This window comes from Mustela nivalis (genome assembly GCF_964662115.1).
Source record: "Mustela nivalis genome assembly, chromosome: 9".
NCBI classification, from domain to species: domain Eukaryota; kingdom Metazoa; phylum Chordata; class Mammalia; order Carnivora; family Mustelidae; genus Mustela; species Mustela nivalis.
The window spans coordinates 88073504-88101499 of NC_139028.1; the positions used below are offsets into that span (position 1 = coordinate 88073504).

A 27996-nucleotide genomic window follows, 5' to 3' on the forward strand; every position below is an offset into this window, starting at 1 on the left:
CAGGACCATACAATGAACAGGAGCCTATAAAGAGATAGCACAAGAGTATAAATTCATTTACGTACAAAGGAAAGAAAAACTGCCCACTAAAATTGAAAAAGGGTAAGGAAATTAATAGAGAAAAATATCCTGGATGATATGCTATGTGATCCGAGACACTGTTTCCTAATATTTGATAATTGGTTTTCTCATTTCTGATGAGAACTTGAGATACTAAGGTTCTTTTCCCACCTTCTTATTCTGTGATTATACTATCTCAACAACAACACTTTCATTATACGTCTACTTTTAAAGCATTGAGTTAACATATTTAAGGACTATTGATCATGTACTACTTCTCTAATCCGTGCTTATGCTGGGTCTATGTGGGAAATGAGGCTACCAACCCAGCCCAAAGGAATCTTAGGTTGGAAAGGAAGAAAGGGTAGTAACTCAATGACCACAATACAAAGAAATATATTGAATTGAAGTGTATCAAAGGGTGATCCTGAGACAGGTACTGAAATAGTTACTTAAATCCATCAAAGTCATCAGAGAAAAGCATCATTATGAGAACACTTACGAATAGGGAGAATGAAACCTTATTTCATCATAGGAAGTTTCTGAATCTCTCAGAAAGATCTGACTGTCCACACTTTAAGATTCACTACCTTTTGTAAACCTGTGGACCTAATGTGTTGACTGAACCATTCCGTGCTAGTTTGCTTACCTAACCTAGGTGCCCTAAAATAGGCACAGAGCAGTAGTTATAAATCGATTCTATGATTAGGTAGTCCTGGTTGCTACAGAACATTCAAGACAATGACATGTGCATTAAAAAAAAAACACTATTTTTATACTTGGTTAAAAATACTGAGATGAATGTGGCTAGTAATGCTGCAGAGTCTGAACTGAATGCTCAACAATTAAGATCAATAAAGGCTGGGGCATCTGGGTGGCTCAGTGGGTTAAGCCTCTGCCTTTAGCTCAGGTCATAATCTCAGGGTCCTGGGATCCAGCCCTGCATCTGGCTCTCTGCTCAGGGGGAGCCTGCTTCCTCCTCTCTCTCTGCTTGCCTCTCTTCCTACTTGTGATCTCTGTCTGTCAAATAAATAAAATACTTTAGAAAAAAAGATCAATAAGGGATCTGTGATATTCATATAGAAAATCACTTTCTAAAATTGTTTCTTATGAAAGAAAACATTCTCATGTCATACTCCAAAGTACCAGAAGAAGGCAGAAGATGCACACAGTTGAGACTATCCACTAGCTCTGGATTCTGTTATATAAACTAGCCTTTTAGACAATATCTTCCTTACACTTTGTTCAACCTAAATTGAGTGTTATAGCCTTCATTCAGAATTTTTCCTAACAAAGTAATAAAAATATATAGTGGGTTTCAGTTTTCTATGTGTGATAATTATAAATTCTGATGATTCCTTATTAAGGAATACTATATATTGAATCCTTAGTTATAAAATAGTGTCTAGCATCTGGTACATATTTGTGTGCATGGTGAATTTTCCAGGAGTTTTACAGCATGAAATATTAAGCAGAATTCTAAGATATTCCCCAAGATTTCCCACTTCCTGGTGTATGCAACCTGCATAATCTCTTGGATTGTAATTCTGATGGATTTTACCATGTGATTAGGCTGTTGTTATTGGCCCAGCTGACCTTAAAATAGGGAGATTTTCTAGGTAAGCTGATCAAATCACAAAAGCTTTTTTAATAGTGGAAAATTTTCTCTGATTGGTAACTGAAGGAAGTCAAGGATTTGAAGCATGAGAAGTATTTGATGTCCCATTTCTGGCCGAAAGATGAAGTAAGTCATGCATTAAGAAACATGGTGGCCTTTCAGATTGGCCTCCAGCTGATAGCCAGTAAGCAAATAAGAACCGAAGCACTACAACCACAAGAAACCAAATTCTGCCAGCAGCTAGTATAAAAGTAGAAGTCGATTTTTCCTTAGAAATTCTAGACACTTACATAGTGCTGTCTACACTTTGATTTTACCTTGTGATACCCAGAGCAGAAAACTGACTCAAGCCATGCCATACCTTTGACCCAAAAAGATAATAACTGTTTGCAGACTCTAAATTTTTGGTAATTTGTTATATAGCAAGAGAAACTATATAAATAAATAACACTTAATTTTTGTAATAAACCATATAAAATAGCAACTGTGATCCTTATGTCTATATTTTCTAGTTTTGCTGAGGTAGAATTGACAATAATTGTATACATTCAAGGTGTACAATTCATGACTATTTGATTTTGATTTGATTACTTAGTGAAATTACCACATTCCAACTAACATATCCGTCACCTTACATAGTTACCATTTTTTGTGTGTAATGAGAACACTTATGATCTACTGTCTCAGCAGTTTCAAGTATACAATACTGTATTAGAAACTATTCACCATACTATACACTAGATCTCCAGAACTAATTTCATCATATAACAGAAAATTTGTACCCTTTCACCAACATGTCTCTATTTCCCTCTCCCCCAGGCTGTGGTAGCCATCATTCTATTCTCAACTTCTGTGATTTTGACTTTGCCTCTCTCTGTCTGGCTTATTTTTTTTTAAGATTTTATTTATTTATTTGACAGAGAGAAATCACAAGTAGATGGAGAGGCAGGCAGAGAGAGAGAGAGGGAAGCAGGCTCTCTGCTCAGCAGAGAGATGCGGGACTCGATCCCAGGACTCTGAGATCATGACCTGAACCAAAAGCAGCGGCTTAACCCACTGAGCCACCCAGCGCCCCACTCTGTCTGGCTTATTTCACTTAGCATGATGTCCTCCAGGTTTGTCCATGTCATTGCCGATGGTAGGAATTCCTTCTTTTTTATATTTGTGTGTGTGTGTGTGTGTGTATGTGTGTGTAATTTTTATCCATTAATGATAAAGTAGATTTTTTTCCATAGCTTGCTTATTGTGAATAATGCTGCAGTGAACATGGGAGTGACGATATCTTTTCAAGATACTGATTTCATTTCCTTTGTATATGCATCTAGAGGTATAATTGCTCAATCATGTGATGGCTTAAATTTTAATATTTCATGGGATCCCCATACTGTTTTCCATAATGACTGTATCAAATTACATGCCCACCAAGAGCGTGAGAGGATACCTTACTTTGGTTTTGATTTTCATTTTTTTGATCATTAGTGATGTTGACCACTATTTCATGTACCTATTGGCCTATTTAGGTTTTTTCCTATTTCTAAATTGGACCATTTCTTTCTTTGCTATTGAGTCATTTGAGTTCCTTATATATTTTGGATATTAACTCCTTGTCATATCCCCAGTTTGCAAATGTTAGGTAGCTTGGCTGAGTCAGAGGTTTTTAGTGTGATATAGTCCTACTTATTTATTTTTATTTTTGTTACTTGTATCTTTGGTGTCATATCCAAAAAATTATGGTTACGGCCAAAGTCAAGGAGCTTTTTCCCTGTTTTCTTCTAGGAGTTTTATGGTCTCTGGTTTTACATTTAATAATCCATTTCTAGTTAATTTTTGGTATGGTGAAATATGAATCCAATTTTTTAATATTCTCATTTTTAAAATAAGGATCCTGAGATAAAGAAAGGAATGATAACTTGTCCAAATGACACAGATAGTAAATGGAAAAGCCAAGACTCAAAACTAGGCAAAATGAATCCCGTGTTCTCATTTACTAAGCTTATTCACTTCTAAATGGAAATGCTAGTAAATACAGAGGAAAATATTTAAAAGTTATCCGGCAACAGGGCAAAATTCACCATAAGTTGACAGAAAGCCTTCCAGTGTATTTTTAAAAGTCATTCCAAAAATGAAGATTTAAAGGATGTAGTAGAACGTAACAGGCATGTATTAAAAGACACACAGACTTGGCATCTGGTGATCCTGCTTTAATCATTTACTGAATCAGCTTAGAGAAGTCAATTAACCATCCTAGTGAAAAATATTCCATTCATAACTGATACTAAGAAATCTACATTCTAGCCTCATTGTTTAGCTTAAACTATTTCACATAATGATATATTTAATAAATATCAGTAATGGTTTTGCAGAAAATAAAAGACTCATGATAAAATGTTAAATGAAAATGGAATTTACATAAACACTTACAATCTTGTGAATACAATTATCATACTTATGTATGTATTTAAAAATATATAAGTAAAGAAAAAAGAAAATAAAAGTATGTAAGCAATCCCACAGAAGTATTTGGGAAAAATTTAAGGAAATACATTCAAATGTTAATCTCTTAGGGTTTTAGGATTATACGTGACTTTTAAAATCTGTTATGGCTCACTGAAGTTTCTAAACATATTATATTAATTCAATACAAATTTTTCAAATATATGCTATATTCTTTGTTTACATGAGCATTATTAGAAAAAAAAAAATGCATCCTCTGGGAAGTTTCTTCTATTCCCTCAATATCCATTCTCCGATGACCAGGACTTTAACCCTGTTTTAACTCCATCCAACACTAAATAGCAAAGGTTTTCTTGTTCACTTCTCCTGCTTGACATTTCCATCATGGACTATATCTTGTTCTATTGCATTTTTAGCACCTGGCATATTGTCTGGCACATGATAGGATCTCAATAAACTCTGAGTTAATTCTCTTTTTTGTCATTTAAATAATAATGAATGAATCTTGAGAAATAAACTCAGAGTGTCAGGACCTACAAAATTTTGTCCATGTTTTAAGAACGGGAGTCATTTCACTAGCATTCTAATTTTTTTTTAAATTTTATTTATTTATTATTTTTATTTATTTATTTTGCTATTTCCTGGATCCTAATGTCCCATTAAAACGCTAGTCAGATTGTGATAGGAGCCTCTTCTAACCTTACAGTAAATACTCATCCCTAAATTAAGCACAGACATGCAGATTGTGTCTGTAAACAATTTGTTTAATCTAAAAGTAAAAGTGATTATCCAATTAAAATGAAAAAGGGAAGACTGATTTAGAATGCACTCACTTCTAATGAGTAAGAGAAAAAAATCTCTGACGTTATGGAGCAGGTGCTGAGAGCAAAAAGGGCAGAGACAGAAAGGGAGGATATCTATGTATTTAATGAGAACCTCAGGACTACAAAATACAAGGCAGAAAGCAGAGTTGAAAGCATCTCAGAGCCAAATTGACATTAACTCCAGACAGTCTTGGATTCTTGGTGATAAAAGGCTTTAGGGGCTGCTGAAGAGGAATCATGCTGTGAAAAGTATATCAGTACATATTTTATAAAGCTCGATCCTGGGAAATTTTCAGATCCCACAAATAAAGAGGCATCATACTTTTAAGTCATTGTTTTCTGCTTCTATAATATTTTGACCAGTGGCCATCTCACTACACAAAGATAAGCAGAGGAATTATTTCTAACTATAACAAATTTGACTGGCCTCAAAGTTTTGCTTGCTATTACTATTACAGAATGTATTATGTTCCTCTAAATTTCTTCTTTTGAAGTCCTAAATCTCAATGTGACAACATTGGGAAATAGGGTCTTCAAGGAGGTAATTAAGATTCAGTGTGGTCATAAGAATATGGTTCTATCCAATTGGATTTGTGGCTTTATAAGAGAAGAAAGGGGCCTAGAGATAGTCATCTCTCCACAAACACAGAGAGAAGGCAGCTGTGTACAGACCAAGGAGAGAGATCTCACCAGAAATCCACCCTTCCCACTCCTTGATTTTAGACTTTGAGCCTCTACAATGGGGTAAAAATTAATCTTTGTCACTTAAGCCTGTCAGTCTGTGGTATTTGGTTGTGGCAGCCTGAGCTGACTAAAACACAGATTTCTGTGGTAGTAAAAACTCAGTTAAGTGAATAAACTGTGTGATCAGCTGTATCTTCCCAGGAAAAATGATTCAATGTGACTGGCCTCTTCTTCTACCTCATTTCCTAAGCTGGAATCAGATAGACACTGCCAGGAAACCTCTTATTTGCTCAGGTCAGCATTGAGAGGACAAAATAACTTTGGGAGTTAAGCATAAAGCCTGCAAGACAAAAGGAAAGAGGCACTCTGCCTCAGTATTTGATGTGTGCATCCTAATCTGTCAATGTGAAAAGGAAAGGTCATATCTTCGTATCTTCGTAGTTTGGGCTCCAGGACCAAAGGTGTGATTTGAAGGACACAGCTGTGGTTTGGAATTTATGAATCAAGACCATAGCCTTAAATGCTAAAAACCTAAAAGAGACAGAGACCCAAATGATATTTCAGGCCTATGAGTACTCTATATTTGTAGCTAACATTTGGCAAGGTCCTAGCATAAGCTTCTAGTCAACCGGAAGAGACAACATGGAAGCCACAAGAATTTTTATTTAATAATCCAGTCAAGCAGGGTGACACAGACCTCTTTCCCCCTGAAATCCTCTTAGTTTTTAAGATAGAATTCTAAGATCGAATAAGAATAGGCATTCTTCCAAGCAGGAGACTTTAGGCCCATTTTACTGTACCGGTCCCATCAGAGAAGACAGACCATGAATTTGATCTTCTAAAAACAAGCATCTAAAAGAAGGATCAGGTGGACAATTCCTCACAGTCACACAGACCATTACCTTCTCCCACCTCATATGGTACACTAAAAGTTTAATGCTTTAGCACAACTTCTTATCTTTGATGTGAGAGTTGGGACTACAATCTAAATTATAGAACACATAAACATGATGCACTTGCTTAATAGTAATGATATGATTGAAATGTCTCAGTTCACCCACCTGCCATACATTATGCCTTCCATTTTGAACGTATTATCTTATATAAGCTTTAAAAAAACCTAGGGTACTGTAGCGATCTGCTTTCTTTTGCATCTTAATATCCATTCATTCTAAACCTTTTCAATAAATCTCAGTCTCCTTCTGGAAACCATCCCTTCTCCACTTTGTTAATTAACTTCCTGTGGATTGACAGTAGAGGTGAAGCCTGTGACAAGTCTGAACCAGTCAGCAGTTCATAAATTATATGAATGACAAAGGGCACCTGGGTGGCTCAGTCAGTTGAGCAACTGACTCTTGATTTCGGCTCAGGTCGTAATCTGGGGGTAGTGGGATCGAGCCCTGTGTTAGACTCTATGCTCAGCGCAGAGTCTGCTTGTCCCACTCCCTCCGCTCCTCCCCCTGTTCTCACACTCTCTCTCTCAAATAAATAATCTTTAAGAAATAGGAATGACAATGGCCTTTTCCTTGAAATTTTTAGTTTACATTCCTATTTTCCTCCTGCCTGAACTGGGATATACCCTTGGGAGTTGCTGGATTTTGTGTCTTACGTGGTTAAATTGCGACAGATGGAATGGCTGAACTAACAAATGAATAAATAGTAAAGCTACAAAAAATAGAGACAGAAATTGGATCCAGGTGATATTGTTTGAATCCTAGATCAAGCCTCGATTTCAGATGATATGTTCAATTATATAAAATTTTTTAAAAAGTCTTCTCAGCGGAAGCCAGCTGAAGCCAGATTTTCTGGCACTTATAACAGAATCCTCAGTATTACATTTCATTTTACACACGAGCCCCTGAATCTTAAAGAAATTAAGTAATTTAACCCAAAGCAATACTGTTACCAAAAAAAGGATATGCTAAGTTTTATATTCAAACACTTGGAGAATTTGAGTACAAAATTCTCCATGTCTGAACTGAAGATAATTAACCATCAACAGTTTGGGGAATTCATCAAAATAAACACACTTTGAAGGATGCTGGCCTCATAGCTCTCCTTGCTGTTTTTCACTCAACAAGTACATGTCAAAGTAGGATTCCACCCTGGGTCTGACCAGCTCTAGAGTCTATACCTACTGTACTTTTTCAAGCAGGAGAATCAATAAAGGATAACATTCTGTCTGTCACAGAGAACCTGATCATTCCTCACTGGAGCCAACAGAAGAAGAGGTAAAATGGGAGAGAGGTTAGAAGTGTTCTATGATTAAGATTTATGGGCCTGAAACTCATACTGAGATAGAATATGTAAGCTGCCTTCAGGGACATGTGACATAGAGTCTCCCTTCTTAAGCGACCAGGAGGCACTGGAGGGATTTGGGCTCTCAGAAGAATCCAGGCCTTGCTCAGAGATGGCTAAAAGGACATGGCTGTTGATAGTATTTGGGGTACAAATGTGTATTCCTAAAGGATTTTTCCCCAAAATATGTTCCTGGTAGAACTAGTATCAGAGATGCCCTATCAATATATTCTTTGTTACAACCAAAGAAACTTGAATCTGGTAAAGGAAGAAAACAAACAAACAAACAAGCAAAAAAGACAACTATATTGGGAAGATAGTGGTTAGTTATTAAGTTGATAGTAAGTTAAGGATCCCCTTTGATTAATGCCAAGATCCTTTGTAGCTGGGAGCACAAGAGCAGTCTGGCTAGAGAGAAGATGCTACCTGCCCCCAGACAATAATTACTACTAGCATCAGTGCCCCATTCCAGGGTGAATTCTCCACTGTCCCTCTGCTGTCTTCCATCCTTGGTTCCAGATGAAAGTCTCTTGGAAGAATCCATTGACCAGGCTTAGTTTGCTTCCTTAAACGGAGCCTGATCCATGTAGAGGCTCACCCCAAACCAGAATGTTTAAACATAAAAATAAGCAAACAAATAAGTGACAAGTACCTGCTTCATTTTGCAAAATGTTTAAAACAAAACAAACCAATGAAAAGAACTGATAGTATAATTTTCCTTGGAGAGTCCCAATTTTCCTTGTGTATTAAAGTCTCTGAGAATTCTTACAGCAAAATAGATGAACAAAAGAACTGTTTACATTTCAGCATTTCTCAAACTTATTTGATTGTTGTACCTTTTAATGATAGACTGTATTAATCCATTGCGTATTTTTCCTCAGGTTGTAATTTGAGACCTGTTATTTTGAGCCTTTTCCAGACCTTTTATCTATGTTCTCCCTTTGCCTTCTATAAATGTACCCTGAAATGCCAACTTAGAGGCAGAAACAAAGCCGCCTCATTTTTCCTTTTCAACTAAGATTATATCTAATACCAGTATCCCTCAGAATTCATTCACAGAACTTAAACTGTGGATCCAAGTTTGCAAAATAAAAGAGACTAGGGTACCTGGGTGGCTCAGTGGGTTAAGCCTCTGCCTTTGGCTCAGGTCATGATCTCAGGGTCCTGGGATCGAGCCCTGCACTGGGCTCTGTGCTCAGCAGGGAGCCTGCCTCCCCCACCCCCTGCCTGTCTCTCTGCCTATTTGTGATCTCTGTCAGTCAAATAAATAAATAAAATCTTTAAAAAATAAAAAATAAATTAAAGAGACTAATGAAAGCCAAGAAACTTTCTAGTCTTAAGTTGACTTGCTAAAGGAATTTCAAGGAGAGAACAAGGGATGAACATATACTAGCTCAATAAAATGATGAGTTAACAACATCCTTTATTAGGGTTCTGTAAAAAAGACTCTAGCCTACATCTCATGGGTGTTGTTCCTACACTATATCATAGACGTCTCAAGTCTAGGCTCATGGACACTTGTTCGTTTTCCCTGCAATATTCTTCCTTCTGCTCTGGCTGATTTCTTTTCATCTTTCAGGTTATCCAGCTGAACAGACCTTCCTCTTGAAGGCCTTTCTTTGACTTCCCTTGCAAACCTTCTCTCCACTGACTAAATCAGGGGTCACTGTTAAATGCTTCCATGTCACCTTGTAAGTTCTTTCCACTTAACAAATATCTCAGCTTATGCGATTGCTCATTTAATTATGTCTCTTCATAATGAGTTATAAAAGAAAGAAAGCAATGGATCTGTTTTCTTCCTTTTCCAAGACATCTCTAAGAATTTCATTCACCACATCATCAGGTGGTTGTTATTTGTTTCCTACCATGTAAAGCTAGGTCTGCATGCTTTCTAAGGTTGCTATAATAATGCACCAGAAACTTGGTGGCTTAAATTGACAGAAATTTATTCTCTAACAGTTTTGGAAGTTAGAAGTTTGAAATGAAGGTGTTGGCAGAGGACCATGCAAAGCCACTAGGTAAGAAAACTTCTTTGCCTCTTTCAGCTTTTGGTAGATCCAGATGCTCTTTGGTTTACAGCTGTAGCACTTCAATCTCCTCTCCCCCTCTAACCTTAACCCCCGACCATAGTCATATAGCATTCTCCTTATATGTCTATGTCTCTGCTTTCCCTTTATGTGAACACCAGTTATATTAGATTAGGGCTCACCCTAATGACCTTGATGTCTTAACTGGATTATATCTACAAAGGCCCTATTTCCAAAAAAAGGTCATATTCACAGGACTTCAACATGTCTTTGTGGGAACATAATCCAACCCATAACAGTAGAGTTCATGTTCACCTGATGCATCTGTAGCTTCCTCCTAAAACTGTTGAAGCATAGCATATAGTAAGCAGGTGTTTTCTCTTGCTGTATGTACATAGGAGTGTGTGTGTGTGTGTGTGTGTGTGTGTGTGTGTGTGTGTGTGTGTAACAAATAGTTTAGAGCTGAGAGAAGACTTAATCTGTTTCTCTACTTATTATGCTATTTTCCAGGAAGGGAATGGCTAGAGGAATGAAAAGATAGATGTACTGTAAATCCCTCCTTTTAAAGAAAGGTTATGAGAGATAAATTGTTTTTCTTAGAACTCAAAGAGATGGGAATGCAGACTAAAGTTGGGTTTAACTTTAACTTGATACAGTAATCTCTTTGGTCAAATGAATCCACAAAAAGAAAGAGGAACAAAAACACCTTCATTGTTTCCAGAATGAGAACATGTAATCACATCTTTTTCCTTCTTTCTCTTCCTTCACCTTCTTCCACTATTTCTTCTCTTTTCTTTTTCCCAGTTTCCCTATAACCCTAAATAAAATTGAAAATATTTTCTCTATCTACCTGTCTCTCTCTTTTTTTTTGCAGGAAATCATTATTTCTTGTTTTCCCCTATCTTAATCAATGGTTTACAATCCTCGCTAAGAATTAGAATCATCTGGAAGAGGTTTAAAAATACAAATGCAATGGCTCTGCCTTTGGGGTTTCTGTTTCAGCATCTATGATTCTATTGGAGGATTGAGGCTAGATCCACTGGCTCTCTACTGCTTCAAGATGGCATTAATACCTTCAACTATAGAATTCTGAAGGTTAAATTATTTGTTTCATAGATATACCTTGAGCATTTAGTATTTTCATTACTTTCAAGTTTGGGTTAAGTCTTTCCTCCTTCCTATAAAATGGATTGGCCCTAAATTACATGATCTAGGTACACCTACTATCTCCCCACCCTCTAGATGTCTACCTTTATCCCACCTAATAGACTGAACCCCTTGAGGAGGGCACTGCTTCTTTTTTCTCTGTGTCACAATTATCTTCCATAGGATTTGACACAGAGTCCACCTTATTGTATTTAGTTAAATGATGAATTGTTTCTATAGTTTGAGTTTCCAGGAAACAGCAAATTTCTCCTACTCTCAACATCTCAGATTAGCCTCAGCCCTAAACCAATCTGAGATAAAATGATGGCCACATCTGAGGCTACATCTTCCATGCCAACATTAAAAATAAATTATTTTTCTTTGATCTCAGTTGCTCATGGAAAGACTATGAGGTAGCAGTCAGATCTTTTCTTCTTTAGGGGGAAAAAAAAAGTGATACTAATGCCCAGGAGGGATCCAAGGTTCTATTTTTATACCTTCTCTGCATTACCAATTTACAGCTAGGCTTTGTTTTGAATTTTAGGGCTCTCACAGAGTTTACTCTGTCTTTCAGAGCTGACTATTAGGCAAGGTCATTTAAAAAGTACCTTTATTAAAATAAACACATTTAGAATCAAAACAAATTTGGTGCTTCTAGAGAGATTTCCTAGAAAGGAGTATGAAAAACAAGTCAACTGCTGAAGAACAATGTTATTACTTGTAATTAGAAGTAGTTTTCTTTCCATACTATGGTGACCTTTTCAGTAGAGAGGTGGGGTTTATTTAAATAATTCCTCATATTTTCCAAGTTTCATGGAATTTGTACTTTTGCCTCATGAGCTAATGCCTTTCGTGCCCTTCAGGATACCTACTCAGGTAATCTTCAGGTACTTCAGACCCAATATGGTAGAGTTGTTTACATGACTTTGAATTTTCATAAATTTGCATTTGAATAAAAAAAAACTTTCAGGGCACCTGGGTGGCTCAGTGGGTTAAAGCCTCTGCCTTTGGCTCAGGTCATGATCCCAGACTCTGGGATCAAGCCCCATGTCAAGCTCTCTGCTTGGCAAGGAGCCTGCTTCCCTTCCTCTCTCTCTGCCTGCCTCTCTGCCTGCTTGTGATTTCTGTCTGTCAAATGAATAAATAAACTCTTTAAAAAAAAGAAAAACTTTCAAAATATTTTTATTGAATTTTTAGTATAGAAATAAAGGCCATAGGCCTGAAGAAGCAGTTAAATATAGTAGGAAAAGGCACAGATTTGGGGACTAATGGACCTGAGTTCCTGTAGCATGTTAATTATGTGACCCCTGGAAGATCATTTCATGTCTTTGAATCTCATCTCCTTTGTTTGTAAGATGGACAATTTGAACACATAGCTTACAGGCACTCTTGAGGACAAGAGAGGATGAGATATAAATCCCTTGACACATAGCAGTCAGTGTTAAATAAAATAGGGCTCCTTCTACTTTCCATGACTATCCTTTCTTCACAAAATTAAAGTAGCTACCATACCAATCTCTTCCCTTTCAAATTATTAGCTTTTTGATTAATCTTTGTCCTCAACTGCATCTATATTAAGGCCATAATTGCTATAAAAAAGCAACAGACAGCCATAAATGAAACAAAGATACAGATAAATGAGAAGGAGTCAAATTTCAACTCACAAATATAGTCTGGAAAACGTCATTACGCATCAACATTTTTTGGTGTATCTCCTATGTGTCAGACCCTATGCTTATTATTTACTCTTAATCCCTCTTCTCCAAATATAGGCAAAATATTAGAGAGGCCAAGCATCACAAGAAGTTCCAATATGAACTTGCCATCTCTATATATCCTAAGAAAGGCATTAGAAAAAGACTCTGGCCATTCAAAAAGGGAGACATTCCTTTCATTTGGGAGAACAGCAAAGATTTCTGGAAGCAAGGATTGTATTAGCACTTGAATGGAAGATGGTACTTGAAAAGGGAGAAACTAGAAAGGATAGCATCATCAGTAGAAATAATTCCCTGAGCTAAAGCAATGAAAAAGCAATGGGTGCATTTGGAGAAGTGAGTATTCAGTGTTGTCACATCAAGTAGTTCACTTGAAGAGAGAAGTGAGAAAAGGATTAGTTTCATGAGTGTTTTGCAACTTGAAAGTACTAGGATTATCCAATTTAGCAATCCTAGTAGGTATTTGAATTGGCTTTAAATAATCTGAAGCTGCAAATGTGTCTTCTTGTGTTGGAAAGCAATAAATTTTGGCTTAAAGAGGACTCCTTTTAGACTGCAGTCTGACTGATTAAAACCTAGATTGAGCATATATATTGAGCTACATCAATAGATGCCCCCAAATAACTGGATAAGAGCACCATGACCTAGGTCAAAACCACACATTAAACATTTCCAAAGCCAGTAAGTGATGAAATGAGAAAATCAGTTTCTTACCAAATCAGTTATATAATGAGTTATTGGAAAGGAAATTGTCAAAAACGGGCTTTTGTCTTCATGTATCTGCTTATAAAAACTTCACTCAACTTTTGAGGCCCATCTATAATGCCATTTCTTCCATTAAAACTTTTTTGGCTGTTAATGTTGTCCCCAGGTATTGTTTTTGTTCTCTTCTCTTTAGAGTCACTCTTTGGGTAATTTTATTAGCCACATGACTTTAAATATCATCCATTTTGACAATGACTCTTACCTAAATATCTCTGTTCCAGACTTATGTCTTAAACAGTTGATGTGTTCCTCCAAATCATTCACCATCATTACCTGAATGACTGGCAGACATCACATTTAAGATGGCCAAAATTGAACATCTGATCTTCTTTCTCAAGGTGCTAAACTACCAGCCTTTCTCACCTCAGTTAACATCACCTCCATTATTTCAATTTCTTTGGCCAAAAAACGTGGAACAATCCTTGACTCTTCTCTTTCTCTCATAGCATCCACCCATTCAATTGACTAGAGAACTCTTATCTCTATCTTAAAAAGTCTTAAATATTCTAAACTCATCACCTCCTAGTTCAAATCACTATCATTTTCTCAATTATTGCAAATAGGCTTTGAAAAGACCTTTTTGCTTCTATACTTGCCCTGTCTCCAAGCCCTACCTGAATGTCAGCAGACCAACTAAAATAAAAATGAAAACATACCACTTTTCTGCTAAAATTCTTGCATTATATCACTATTTCACTCAGAGGGAGAGCCACACAATGATCTATAAAGTCTTTGTGATCTACCATGCTCTATTCATATTTCATTACCTCTCTGACCCCAGGTCCTACTAATCTCTCTCTTAAATCATGCCAAGCTGCACTATCATTCCTCCAACAGAATTCACTCTCATCACAGAACCTATCTACTGTTTCCTCTCTCTGCTTGGAATGATGTTCTCCAGATAGAGTCATGCTTTAGTCCTTCAACTACTTCATCTCTTTCTCATATGTCACCTTCTCAGTAAGACCTATTGTAATTTCCTTCTTTGAAATTGCAACTAAACCTCCAATATTCCCACACCCTCTGATTTCATGCATGTCTCCTTCTCACTTATTCATAATGAGAAGTTATTTATTGATTGGTTAATGTATGTATGTATGTACTTACTTATTTTTAAAGATTTATTTATTGGGCACCCGGGTGGCTTAGTCAGTTAAGCATCTGTCTTTGGCTCAGGTCATGATCCCGGGGCCCTGGGATTGAGTCTCATGTCTGGCACCCTGCTCTGCAGGGAGTCTGCTTCTCCCTCTTCGCCCCTTCCCCCAGGCTCATTCTCTCAGTCTCTCTCTCTCTTGCTTTCACACTCTCTTGCTTTCATACTCTCTCCCAAATAATTAAATAAAATATTCAAAGAAAAAAAAAAAGATTAGTTTATTTATTACAGAAGAGAAAGAGGAGGGTCACAGGGAGAGAGAGAATCCTGAAGCAGACCCCCAGTGCAGAGCCTGACACAGGACTTGATCCCAGAATCCTGGGATCATGACCTGAAGCAAAATTGAGAGTGGGCTGCTTAACCAACTGAATCACCAAGGCACCCCTATTATTTATTTTCTATATTCCTGTGTTGGAACATGATTTCTTGTAGCTTCTTACAGAATTCATTTCATGAGGAGGTGCTCAGTGAATGTATTGAGTTCAAGTTTGCTCCATATTTCAGTGGATTCTTTCAGAGCCATAGAGCTTGCACATTGTTAAGACAGAAAGCCAAACAGAACATTATTTGCTTTTATCTATTGATACCAGTAGGGGAAAAAAAAATCATCTTATCTTTAAAAAAAAAAAAGTTTATTTTGTTAGCAGCAAAATCTGAAACTGAATTCCCTAGATCAGTGGCTTTTAAACCACTAGCTTTTACACATCTTCCTTGGGTTCTAGGATGTGCAACAAGGGTTACTGAAAGTATAAGAGAAAAGTCACAAAGCACTTTAATGCCACCCATCAAGGGTCCTATCTGAACCTTCCTGAGTTTCTTCTTACCTAGGCCAGCTCTGCTATTTCTGCTTTTCATATTGAGCTTTTGAGTAAGATTTTGTTGGAATAAAGGATTCCACTGCAAAAGGAGGTTTTGAAAACAACTAAATTAGGTCATTTTTCTCAACTCTCCTTATTTGGATCTGAATAGACATCATTTCTCCTTTCAGTCCTTGCCAACTCTGAAGCTAAATGGAACCACACTAAATATCAAAAATACAAGATTTTAAAAATTCTTTGCCAAACTGACACTATTTTTTAAAAGTGGGGCAAATGATTTTTTTCTTACTTTGTTTCTAACTACAGTTTTATTTTATTTTCCCATTCTATCTTCCCCTTGGTAGACTGAAAAGCTGAATGATAGTTGCTACAAGAGTGTCCAAGAAAATTCATGTTTGCTGTTAAATAAAACCAATAAAGAAGGAAGAAAGAAAATTCAAAATGACAGAACTTATCATGTCATAACATGTCATACTGTCAGAATCTTTAATTTGATGTCTGGAATTAAAAAAAAAAAAGCCCCCACCTACAGATGTGCTACAACTAGCTATTTTGAGTCATCCAGGGATATTTAACATCTAGTCATATTTTATTACCTTGCTTGGTAATATTTTTTTTCATTTATTTTAAATTTTTCCAAGTTTGGTTTGTAATTGTAATCAACAAAAGTATATTAATACATACCTTGTTCTTTCTTATTTGTCTGATCCTTATTTTTCTAGGAAAAATAAACTTGGAATTTTTCAAATTCCTTTTCTTCCCTCATCTTTCATCTGCTTGGGGGCATTCTTAAGTGGGTATTTTGTAGCTCTGTGTAGTTTTATCCTGTAAACAATCTGAAATTAAGAAATAATATATTGTTTAATTTTCATCCACCATTAAAAAATGCAGATTTTTAGCCAAATATAATAAATATTTTAGAATCTTTCAATCACCTGTCTTTAAATTAGAATTACTTTGAGAGTTTTTAAACACTGATGTTTTGGCCCCAGTAAGGACCATTTAAATCAGAATCTCTAGGAGTAAGGCCCAGGCATTTACATTTTTTAACAGTGCCCCAGATCATTCTGATGAGTGGTTAGAGTTGAAAAACAGTTCTCTGGGAGGCCTGAGTTCCTAAAAAGTAGACTAGACATTTATTTTAAATTTGGTTGTCAATGCATAATACTTGAAGAAAAAATTAATATGCAGTAAGAACTGCATTTGCTGTTGCCAAACTAGTTCAATAGAGTGACTTAAAGTGGAACCAGAAGAGGATTTGCTGTGAACTTGATGAAATTTAAGCTTCAAAGTGCTTATTTGGTCCTGCCCCTTATGAGGGCTGGGAGTTGCCAAGAGTTGGACAGTCTTCAGGTAGGATAAGCCGGATAGCAACCAGAAAGCATCTCTAAGAATCACTTGTAAATTGCCTAAAGAGATCTCCAAAAAAGGGGCCTGACTCATTTAGTCTACAGTAATTTATTGTAATATCTTATTCTGCATGAATATTCATTTTCAAATCTAATTTTATATTTGTAATGTTTGCATTCCTTTTTTTAAAGAAAGACTCACAAATTTTATATGCTCAAGGCCTTGAAAAACCTAGATCTGTCCCTGAATGGGACATATTTAAAGAAAGCAAAAGAGATCATTGGTCATATTTCTAACTAGAAACTTAAATGTTAGAGATTCAGGCTAAAGAAAAGTTCTCTATCATATGTATTTTTAAGTTGCATCCTGAATGGCCCAAGAATTTCCATTTGATGAGATTCCCATTTGATATTCACATTGCTTTCTCCTCCCTGAATTCAACCACAACATTTCAAGCTTTATTATCATCATCATTATCATCGTTACAGATATTTAATAGATGATATTTCACATATATTAATTCATTCAATAGTTGTATCTATAGTTTAGGTATTTTTACTCCCACTTTTGGGGAGGATGCAAACAGAGAGAGAAATTTCTCTGATCAATATCCAGAATTCAAACCCAGAAATACCAGATAAAGAAGGTTGTATTCTTTCCATCATTAAACTCTCTTTTTATTTCAGCAAAATCTGTGTTTCTGTATTTACCTGAAATGTAAGCATTGTCCTCAGGTTTCCAATTTCAAGTTCCAGATTTCTGATGATATTCCAAGATCATAATTGCAAGCAAGAATTGTTTTCTTTTATTTTCATATTCCAATTCTAATGGACAGTGACTAGCTGAAGTCCCTAGGTTAGGAAGGATTCTAACGGGTAAGTCTGGGATCAGTAGAGGATTTTGGTAAGAAATTAATGTCTGTCTTTTATGCATGAAGAAGGACTGTCACACATACGAACAGTACATTATATATATTTTTTAAAGATTTTATTTATTTATTTGACAGAGAGAGAGATCATAAGCAGGCAGAGAGACTGGCAGAGAGGGAGGGGGAAGAAGGCTCCCTGCGGAGCAGAGAGCCTGGCGTGGAGCTCCATCCCAAGACCCTGAGATCATGACCTAAGGGAAGGCAGAAGCTTAACCCACTGAGCCACCCAAGTGCTTCTACATTATATTTTCTAAGCTGCTGATTGTAGCCAGCCTCCCACTGATTTTCCCTCATTTACATTTTAGCCAATAGTCTGTTAGCCTTACCAACAATTTCCAGTCCTGAATGCTTCTCTCCAGACCACTCAACCAATATCAATGATAGAATGTTGAGTAAATATTATTCTACTTATGTCTCAATACCACTAGAGAAGGTAGAAATCATTAGGTCTCTTTATTTCCTTTCATTTTCAACTAGAAGATGAATTTTGATTTTGGGGTGGACATGGAGGAGCTGTGAAAATTAACTTTAATGTAATAAAGGATCTGCTTATCTATTGTGTTGTTTGCATAGTGCTACCATTCAGTGTCAACGTGCTAAACTGATAGTATATTTCTCAGAATCTTCTACTGTGTGTGATCCAAATTTACTGTGGGTACTAGTCTGAGATTTATGTGAGATTTGCAATGCAGAGTGAGTTGGTAGCCATTACTCCTTGAAGGGTTTCATGGACAGATACAGTGGGAGACAGGTATGGAGGTGCCTGCACATTTGAGTTTATCCTTGCTCAATAAGAGAAGTACATGAAGTGCTACTGAATTCCAGTTTATTTTCTTTCTCTCCTGTCCTTTGTCCAGCTCTTTTTTCCAACCACTGGCTCCACTAACCAACAGCAACAAGACTGCAAGGAAGCAGCTTTCTAATGACTTCACCATTTCCCTTAGGAGTTTTAGACCACAAGTTAAGGCAAGATATCCTTGCAAGCTCTTCCCTGCCCTCCAGGGCCCTTGCTTCAAAGGAGAACATTGGTGACTTCCCTCCAACCCTCCAACTCCCCTTGGAAGCTTCAATTCCCCAATTCCCCCCAAATTATATAAACTTTAATTTCTGCAAGAGGTCCTTTATCTTAATCCATTTTCCTGATTTACTCTAACTGCTACAGAAAAGATTAAGTAGCTCTTATTCATGGTACCAAACTTTATCATAATCTAGATCACATTTTTTTGTGTGTATTAATAGAGGTATAAAAATACATTTTAATAGTTACATCATTTTATCCCAGATATTTGTCTGTATATCTGGCTGTCTGCTTTTGTAACTTCAGTAAGAATTATGAGAATTATGGACCACTCCATGAATATTTGCAAAATAATTTTTAGAGAAGTCTTTTTTTTTTAAAGGAAACTCTTAAAAGAAGTGTCACAATCATCTTATATTATCTCTCAACTCTAAATATTTCATATAGAATGAGAAGGAACTTGAAATGAAGCCAAGAAATAAAACTGAATGGATTCTTTTGGTTCAGCTACCAGTTTCAGCATCCTTTATGGTTTAGTGCTTATATCCCATTGAACACACTCAGAGTAGTTCCTCCTTTTCTATCTGTGGCCATGTGTGGTTAAGCAATAAAAAGCAGCTGGCTATTAATATTAGCAACGTGATCCTTTTTGTTACTATTTCAAAATCCAGCCTTTCAGAAAGGAGATCATGGTCAGGGAGAAGTGGTGGGATCCCAATGCTATACCTCAATTTTTTTTTTTTTAATGTTAAACTTCTTGTTTTCTTTATTGAAATATAGTTAACATAGTGTTATATTAGTTTCAGGTCAACAATATGATTCAAAAACTCTATACATTACTCAGTGGTTATCAAGGTAAGTGTGCTCTTAATCTCCTTTATTTCACCTAACTCCCCTCCCCCACCCTGCAACCTGGTAACCACCAGTTTGTGCTCTGATTTTTTATTTATTCATTCATTTATTTATTTTTAAGATTTTATTTATTTGACAGAGAGAGATCACAAGTAGGCAGAGAGGCAGGCAGAGAGAGAGAGGGAGAAACAGGCTTCCTGCTGAGCAGAGAGCCCAACGCAAGGCTTGATCCCAGGACCTTGTGATCATGACCTGAGCAGAAGGCAGAGGCTGTAACCCACTGAGCCACCCAAGCAATCCAGCTCTCTGATTTAATAAAGGTTTTGGTTTTGTTTTTTGCCTCTTTCTTTTATATTTTTTTTCTCTCTCTCTTCCATCTTTCTTTTTCTTTTCTGTCCTTTCTTTTCTTTTTTCTTCTTAAATTCCACATGTGAGTGAAATCATACAGTATCTATCTTTCTCTGACTTATTTGGCATTATATTCTCGTATAATCATTCATGTTATTGCAAATGGCAAGATCACATTCTTTTCTATGGCTGAGTAATATTCCATTATATAATATATATATATGATTTATATACATATTATATATATATAGATTAGTATATAATAACATATCCATATATTCCATTATATATACACCATATGTTTTCTATTCATTTATATTTCAATGGATACTTGGTTGTTTCCATATTTTGGCTATTATAAGTAATGCTGCAATAAGCATAGGGGTGCACAAATCATTTTGAATTACTGTTCTTGTTTTCTTTGTTTAGATACCCAGTGGTGGCCTTACCTCACCACATGGTATTTCTATTTTTAATTTTTTGAGGAAACTTCATACTGTTTTCCACAGTGGCTATCCTAATTTGTATTCGCATCAACAATACATCTCAATTTTTATTTTTTTAATATTTATTTTGGCAGGAGGGGGAGGTCAGAGAGAGAAGGAGAAAGATTCTCAAACAGACTCCATGCTGCGTCTGGAGCATGGCTCCATGCTCCTCCAGGCTCCTCCAGGCTCAGCAGAGTGAGAAATTTCAGAGAGAGTGGGTCTCGATATCATGACCTTGAGCTCACAACCTGAGCTGAAACCAAGAGTCAGAGAGTTAACTGACTGCACTACCCTGGTGTCCCTGCATTTCAATTAAAAATAGATCAATCGATCGATCAGTTGATCAATCGGTCCCTCTATATATGGTGCTATAGCCAGCATTTGACATCTCTGAAAAGCACCAAAGGAAGCATAACAAGTTTTACCTGCAGGGACCTTTTCAAGATTCAATGGAGAAGGAAATATATTGGAAGATAAGTGCTGGATGCTTGCCAAGATTTCATACCTGCAAACACAGGTAAACCCAGAGCATTCCAACTGTCAATTAGCTAAAGCCCAGCAGGAATACAAAAGGTAAACTAGGCTTTTGTTTCTTGGGGGTGAATAGCGAGAGCACATCACTAATTTATTTTGCTTTTTCAAAAGTGAAATCTGTGTGAGGGGACCAGTGGGCATAGGATCTCCTTTGTATTTTCCAGCGGGGTGGGAGGCAGCATATAAGTCTAAGTATTTGACCCTAGGTATGATAGGAAAAAAAAATAGTTTTAATTTGAAGATTTTTTATTATGAGATTTTGCATTATTTTACATGTTAACGGGACATTTGTATTCTTTCTATGAGATTGTATACTCCTTGCCCATTTTATTTTAGTGTTATTGAGATTCTTCTCAACTTCTAGGAAAGTATCTTTTTTTATTTGTGTTATGAGTTGCAAATTTTTTTTTCCATTTTGTTGATTGTCTTTTGCCTTTGCCATATATATATTTTATTGTGTGTAGATAGACAGACAGACAAATTTGGAAACATTTTTGTTTTTTAAATGATCAGATTTACCAAGAATTTCCTTTTGAGTAAGAAAAAAACTTTAAAGTTTCTTATAACTCTAAAGTTATAGGAAAATATTCCCTTGTAGTCTTCTAAATTTGTGTGAGGTATTTTTCATGTTTCATGTTTAAATACTTGTTCAATCTGGAATTTATACTGATGTGTAGTATGAAGATTTTGTTTATTTATTTTAGGGGGAAGAGTGTGAAAGAGTCTTCAGTAGACTCCATGCTGTGCTGAGGACAGAGCTGACACCGGGCTTGATGCCACAATCCTGAGTTCATGACCTGAGCCATAACCAAATTCAGATTCTTAACTGACTACACCACTTAGGTGCCCCTCTGATGTGTAATATGAAGCCTAGCTCCATATCTTTTGGAGGCTGACTCCCCCATAACTGAGTTATTCTATAGGCTTTCTATACTCTCCTATTGATCTGCCTAAACAGCTGTACTATATTTTAGTAATTAAAGCATTATTATATACTAAAGTATAGTTCTTCTTCAACAGTCTCCCTCCCTCTTCCTCATCTTCACTCCGTTAATATTTCTTGTTTGTTTTTACATATAAACTTTAGAATCCTTAGGCTACCAAGTGTTATTTTATCAGTATAACATTAAAATCATCAAATAACTGTTTCCAAGGTTCCCTCACTTAGGTGTTTACATTTAAAAAAACTTATTTTATAAAAAAATAAAAAAGTTAAATCTTTAAAAAAAAAATAAAAAAAATAAAAAAATTAAAAAAACTTATTTCCACGTATTTTATCTTTATCAATAAAATTTATTTTCTTTACTTCTATTAACCATTTTTTTTGTTCTACATTAAAAAGCTACTGACTTCTGTGTATTACTTTATCTTTTACCTTACATCTTTACTGAATTATCACTTATGGTATTTTTTTCTTGATTCTCTTAAGTTTTCTAGGTATATAATCATCTTATCTGCAAGTAGTGAACACTTTGATTTCTTTTTTCCAGTTTTTATGCCTTTATCTTATTTATTTATCAAATATTATTGGTTAAAACCCTAAAACAATGTTAAATGGTAGGGATGGTGGTGAGCATTTTTATCTTATTCCTAATTTAAGTATGTCCCTATCAAGCATGGTATTTGTTCTCTTGAGATATAGAAATAGTTTATCATACTGAGGAAGGGTCAATGAATTCCCCCTTCTTATTGAGACTTTTAAAATCAAGAATGGGTGGACTTTTAAAAAATGCTTTTTCAGCATGTAAATATATGACCATGCAATTTGTTTGATCACATTAATATATTTCCTAATGTTGACCCAATATTGTATTCCTGGATCAAAACACATTTGGTCATAATATATTGGATTTCTAATGCGCTACTGAATTCTGTTTGCTAAAATGTTATTTGTGATTTTTTTCATCAATATTTATAGTAAGATAAAATTGATAATCTTCTTTTTATATAGCTTTTGTCACAGTTTGGTAATAAAGTAATGCAAACTTTAAAAAGAATTTCTAAATTGCCTTCTTTTCCGTGTTGAGGACTATGCTCCAATCTGGTTACTAGGGAAGAGACAACATCATTGAAATAATGTGATCTTTGGGGCACCTGGGTGGCTCAGTCAGTTAAGGGTCTGCCTTCAGCTCAGGTCCTGGATCCCAGAGTCCTGGGGGTCCCTTGATCAAGCCCCACCTTGGTTTCCCTGCTCAATGAGGAGTCTGCTTCTCCTTCTGACCCTCCTTCCTCTCACCCCCCCATCCCCCTCTTGTGCTCTCTTTCTCTCACTCTCTCTCTCCAAATAAATAAATAAATAAAATCTTTAGAAATAAATTGGGATCTTTGAACATGAGAAGAATTCCCCTTGGAAACCATGAGGGACTATTTCTTTTGGGGAGAGGGGAACATTTCTTATACTACTTTTGCCATTTTTTTTTCCCCTAGGAAAATAAGTCTGCAAACACATTGGTTTCTCATTCTAGACTTTTTTTAAGGGGTGGGGGTGGGCAGAAAGGGGGTAATTAAGCAAGTGACAATGAAGCACTGGAGAAACAATTATTAATTACTCATTGAGGAAGAAGGGAGACTTTTAGGTGATTATAAAGTGCTATTCCTTACATTTAATTCTCACTAAAACTCAGACAAATATTACCTTCTCCATTTTACAAATGAGCAAAATGAAGTTCTAAGAAAGTGATGCAAATTTCTAGGCAGGTGAGCATGATTCAAACTCTTGCCTCTGCGACCACAAACTTAAATATTGTAGATTGCACATTTTTTTTTCCGGTTCCACTTTCATAGATGTGATGCATAATGCATAATGTATTACTCAGGAGATATAACTATCATTTAGTTATTAAAATGGTTAAAATCAAATAGTCAACAGCTTATATAAAAACTCAGGTTGTTGTTGTATCTGCATACAATCAGCTCATCAAACAAGAAGAAAAGGATGTTGAGACCCCCAAGGCATTGAGAGGTCCTACAAGGTAGTAAGAAGAATGGAGCTAGCTTTTGCTGGTAGTGCTGAAACACTGGACAGATTGGTTTCATACTGAGTGGCTTATTAGTATAATCATCTTGTCATCTATTTTCTAGTGTCAGATTGGACCAATTCCTAAAGAAATGGTTAACTTAAAAGAGAAAAATTTTTATAACAAATGCAACCTATAACTGTGTTTACCTCATTAAATATGTCTTAGACTCTTTTCATGAAAAGAATTGTCTAACTGCTTTATCAATGTCTCAGTACTGAAGCTCACATGGGAATGGAGAAATAGTAATGGAAAATGTGAGACCTTCCCCCCAAATCTCACCTTAATTTATTTCCCCCAATAACATTTGTATTTCAATCATTCTTCATTTGAAACCCAAATGCTTCTAATTCTATAATTATCAAATTAGCTTGCTTAATTTTAATTAAACCCATATGCCGACTCTTTGAGTTACCTGAATATGACAAATAACAGCTTTATGTACACACATGCGTGCACATACACACACATACACACACACACACAAAGAGATACCTGTCCTATTCTTTTCAAAAGATTATATAATTGCATATTGTGACTATTTCTCATATCATTAAGAAAAGCTGGACCAAAGGAAGACCAGAAGTTAAGCTGTCCAATAATATTTTAAAGTTAAAATATAAATACAAAATAAACACATATTAAAAATGTATGAAGATGCTACTATACACCTCCAAGAAAGGGGGAAAGAGGCATAGAAAGACAAATAATTGGCAATATTAATTGTTGTTAAGAGTGTCAAGCAAAAGGAACTCTCATCCATTGTGGTTAGGAATGGAAATGATACGGCCACTCTGGAAGATAGTTTAGTGGCTTCTTAAAACACTCATACTGTTTTCCCATACCATCTAGCCAATGTCCTCCTAAGTATTTCCCCAACTCATTTCACAGTTTGTGTGTACACAAGAGCCTGCATGAGAATGTTTAATTGTAATAATTGACAAGGATCAGAGGCACTCAAGATATTCCTCGATAGGTAAATGAATAAACTGAGACATAGTCACACAATGGAATACTATTCATTAATAAAAAATAATGAGCTTCCAAGCCATACTAGTTGTGTCCCTTAAATGCATATTACTAACTGAAATAAGCCAGTCTGTAAAGGCTACATACTGATCCATTTATATGACATTTTGTTAAAAGCATAACTATATAACTTATGAATGGAGCGTAGTTGCCAGGAGTGCAGGTCTGTGTGTGTGTGTGTCTGGGGTGAGTGAAGGGGTGGTCCTAGGGCTGGGTTTTTTTTTTTTTTAATAATATTAGAAACACAAGGGATTTTTTTTTAGGATAGTGAAACTATTCTGTATGATAGCATAACAGTGAATATATAACATTATGCATTTGTCAACATCCATAAAACTCAGCAACACAAAGCGTAAACTTTAATGTATACAACTTAAATTTTAAAACTGCTTAGAAGATGGGGCATCTGGGTGGTTTAGTTGGGTAAGCCACTGCTTTCGGCTCAGGTCATGATCCCAGGGTTCTAGAATCGAGTCCCACATCGGGCTCCTTGCTCCGCAGGGAGCCTGTTCTCCCCCTGCCTCTGCCTGCCACTCTGTCTACTTGTACTCTCTCTCTCTCTCTGACAAATAAATAAACAAAATCTTTAGAAAAAATCTTTAGAAGAGTGAAGGATCCCAGGATGGATAGTAGACTGTGAGAAAATGGTGGGGGGAGTCTAATTGGATTATGAATGTATGAAACCTCCTCACTGACAGGAATGGGGGTAAAAAGTGCTAACCTAAGGAAGTTTGAAAACAAGTGGAGACTGAAATATCAAAGATAAAAGGAACAGTACATACATTACCCTTGAGGTGATAGAGTTGTTTCCCATGGAAATATGAGTTAACAATTGTGAAATCTCTAACCCTGCATTGTTGAATCGAACAATCAAGTAAACAGATGGGAGCAAGTTTTCACAGCACTGGAGTGGGGTCTAAGATGGTTTTTATGGAAGCAGTTTTTGAAGAACACGTAGAAAAATCTTAAAAAGCATATAGAATCTCAGCAACTAGAAAAAAGAAGAAAGTACATTTTAGTAAGAGGAAGCAGCTTTAATCAATTGTCCTCAAACTTTGAGGTCTCAAAAATCCTTGACACATAGAAAATTTGTCTAGCACCAAAAAAGACTTTAAAAAAATGTGCATAGTAAAAACATATTAAAAATGTGCATGTATCTTTTGGTATTCTCACATTATGAATTAAAACTGCTAAAAAGGAACACCTGGGTAACTTGGTCAGTGTAGTGTCTGACTCTTGGTTTCAGCTCAGGTCATGGTCTCATGGGTCCTGAGATAGAGAGCCCCAGCCTGGCTCCATGCTCAGCAGGTGAGTCTGCTTGAGGATTCTCTCACTCTCTCCCACCCCTGACTTGCAGAGGCACATGCTCTCTCAAATAAATAAATAAACCTTTAAAATATAAAACTGCTAAAATTTTAAAATATGCATTTATTAATTTATTTTAAAATAAAATAATAAACTATTTTATGTCAACCTAGTCTCTGGAAATTTCCACTTTATACTCATGTGAGAAAGAGAATGGAAAGGAAAGGAATATCTTAATATTTTTATAAAGATAGTCTAAATCATGGAGACCTTGCAGAAAATGTCTTGATCATAGTGTTTAGTAGTGGTAACACTTTGAGAACCACTGGCTTAAGTGGAGCACAGAGGAAACAAAACCCCCAGAACACTGAATGGAAAGAAGGCTTAAGTTAGTAATAATATTATCAAATTTGAATGGTGTAATGACATATAGCTAAAAAATTAACTGAAGATTAAATTCCCAGATATTGCAGAGGTTTGAATGTTATGCAGAAGTAGTTTGATTGACTTACTGGTTTATTTTGTTAACAATCAGGGAGATTGGGTTTTTGAAAAGAGTAATGGTACTTAATATTTTTTTAATTTAAGGAAATAGCTTCTAGGAGAAACATATAATAAAAACTGGATGGTTAGAAGTTTGTAAGTCAGAGAACATCACCTAGGAAGTAATATTAACGGTCTCTATGAATCATAATAGGACTTAAGAATGTTTAAAAGGTGGTGAATTTTACAGTCACTGTAACGGTAAAATGAAGAGTACTGGAGATATAGTAAATACATGGTTGAAGGAAAGAGGGAGATGTGAGGGGCAGGGGAACTTGAGGCCATATTTGGAAGAAGTCCATATAACAATGTACTTACATGGTCTGTACCTATACCTATTAGAGAAAACTTGTAGTAGACTTTCCAAAGACAGTTATTTTTGTTTGTTTTTCAGGGATGGCTGAAACTATAAGGAGAATATCTTAACAATAGCAGTCCTCCTAGGAAGATGAATGAATATCTTAGAAATATCTCTTGGATTTAGGGCTAGGACCTTACAAAGAGCACTTTTGAGAAACTCCGTGTTGACTCTGTATTTTTTTTTAAAACTGGCCACTGTAATAACTATACAAGGATTCTTACAACTTATCTTAATGAAAATGGTATGTTTGATTAGCTGGTAGGTTTGTTTTGTTTTGTTTAGTGGGATATAAAGACAAAAATCCAGGGGTGCCTGGGTGGTTCAGTCATTTAGCAGCCAACTCTTGATTTCAGCTCAGGTCATGATCTTGGGGTCCTGGAATCAAACCCTGTGTCTGGTTCTGCAATGAAGCCTGCTTGGGATTCTCTCTCTCTCTCACTAACTCTGTCGCACCCAACCCCCTAAATTGAAAAAAAAAAAAAATCTTACTAAAAAAACATACAAAAATCCAAAGCTGGATTTCTTAATATAGGAAAAATTGGAAAGATGGCATTAAGGAGTGAATTGTATCCTCCCAGAATTCATACATTAAAATTCCATCACCTAGTGCCTAAGAATGTAACTGTGTTTGAAGACAAGCCCTTTAAAGAGCTGAAGTTAA

The 27996-nt window shown here is 35.9% G+C and overlaps 1 long non-coding RNA gene across 3 annotated transcripts in view; it reads right to left on the bottom strand.

Moving 5' to 3' along the window:
- LOC309840803 overlaps window positions 1-27996 on the bottom strand; it is a 531584-nt gene that overhangs the window by 121135 nt on the left and 382453 nt on the right. The window contains exon 3 of one of the 3 annotated variants that reach the window (XR_014298804.1): window positions 16245-16398. The exons of the other annotated variants lie outside the window; for them this stretch is intronic. This is a non-coding gene — a long non-coding RNA (uncharacterized lncRNA). Of the gene's footprint in view, window positions 1-16244; window positions 16399-27996 lie in introns of those variants that run through there. 3 annotated transcript variants of the gene reach the window in all.